Consider the following 1,867-nt stretch of genomic DNA (forward strand, 5'->3'; position numbering starts at 1 on the left):
TATATTAACTTTATATAAGTCTAATCGATCTACACAAGGCGTTATATTTCCTATAATTTAGGTAGTAATTATATTAGTATAGGTTCTAACTAAAAAATATATATCTTTATATAAATATATATGTATGTATGTAACTCATGTCGTATAATCTTTAATTACCATACTATTTCCTTAGTATATATTTAAGCTAGAAGTATTACATATTTCTCATTTATAGTCGTAATGTTGTTTGTAATATATATATATATATATATATATATATATATATATATATATATATATATATATATATATATATACATATATATGTATGTATATATATGTATGTATATATATATATATGTATATATACATATGTATATATACATATATATATATATATATATATATATGTATATATATATATATATATATATATATATATATATATATATATATATATATATATATATATATATATATTTATATATAATATGTACGTAACTAACATTTTTGTTTTGAAGTTATTAAGTATGTTAAGTAGTAGTTATTAATTATGTCTTCACTAATATTTATGTTAAAGTTTAAATCTTTAGGTATTATCTATATGAGTCTAATTTTTATATATATGTATTACTCTTTTATATAACTATAAATCATCATAATAATACTAATTAATATTAACAACAATTAATATTAACAACAAATAATAATAATAATAATAATAATAATAATAATAATAATAATAATAATAATAATAATAATAATAATAATAATAATAATAATAATAATAATAGTAATAATAATAATAATAATAATAATAATAATAATAATAATAATAATAATAATAATAATAATAATAATAATAATAATGTTAACTACTTCATGAGGCCCTTTCCTTAAAAAAAATGGCAGGTACGGGACTCGAACCCGGATCCCTCGCATACTCGAACACCCTCCAGACCACCCTTATGTTCCCGTTTTTCTTGATATATTACCCATCCAAAATTATTTATAACACGTAACCTGTCTGTTTATTCTCTTCTTCTCCTCACAGTATTCAAGTCGATTTACACTCTTCACACCTCAGTTTAATCGTTTGTCTTATGACATATACTAGGATTGGATACGAATTATAAGAGTGTTCGAATTAATTTAGAACAGAATTCAAAACAATTATAGCAGTAAAAAAAAACTTCACGAAGAACACAACCAAACTTAAATGGTGATTTTGAATTTAAGAAAGTTTTAGGCTTCGATTATAAAATGAAAAAGATCCTAAATTGTTCCAGTAAACTATCTGAATCATATATTTAACTTAAAACATCAAAACAAAGTCGAATTTTACTATGATCAATACGTTTGACTTTTTGAAATAAACTTTGACTTTGGAAATTTGGATTCAATATGACAGATTTGAAACTCAATTTTGACAGAAAGATTGTTTATATGATTCTCAACAAAATAGCATTTACAAAATTTGAATTTTTAATCGTTTTCGAAACTTTTGAAAAAATGATACCGTAACAGAGATGAGCGAGATGTGAATGTAAATTTTCTGTTTTAATCTGATTGAATGGGAGTGAGTTAGGGCGTTTGGAACTGATAACAGATAATGGGAAGTCTGTTTAGTTAGTTTAACAACTCATTGAATCGTTTTTGTCCAACAGAATAATTTTAGTCGACAGGATTTCCTTTCCAAGAACTAAAATACAAAATAAGATAAAATTAGAAAATGATGGTTAACAGATTTGATTCTTTGTTCAAGTAATTCAACTCTAATTTGTACTAGTTTGGTTTAGTGTTTCAATCTTCTACAGAAGGACAATGATTGGGATCAGATTTTAAGTATGTCCCTACATTTCTTTAAGTATTTATACGCATATAC

Source organism: Rutidosis leptorrhynchoides, chromosome 2, assembly GCF_046630445.1.
Source record: "Rutidosis leptorrhynchoides isolate AG116_Rl617_1_P2 chromosome 2, CSIRO_AGI_Rlap_v1, whole genome shotgun sequence".
Lineage (NCBI taxonomy): Eukaryota > Viridiplantae > Streptophyta > Magnoliopsida > Asterales > Asteraceae > Rutidosis > Rutidosis leptorrhynchoides.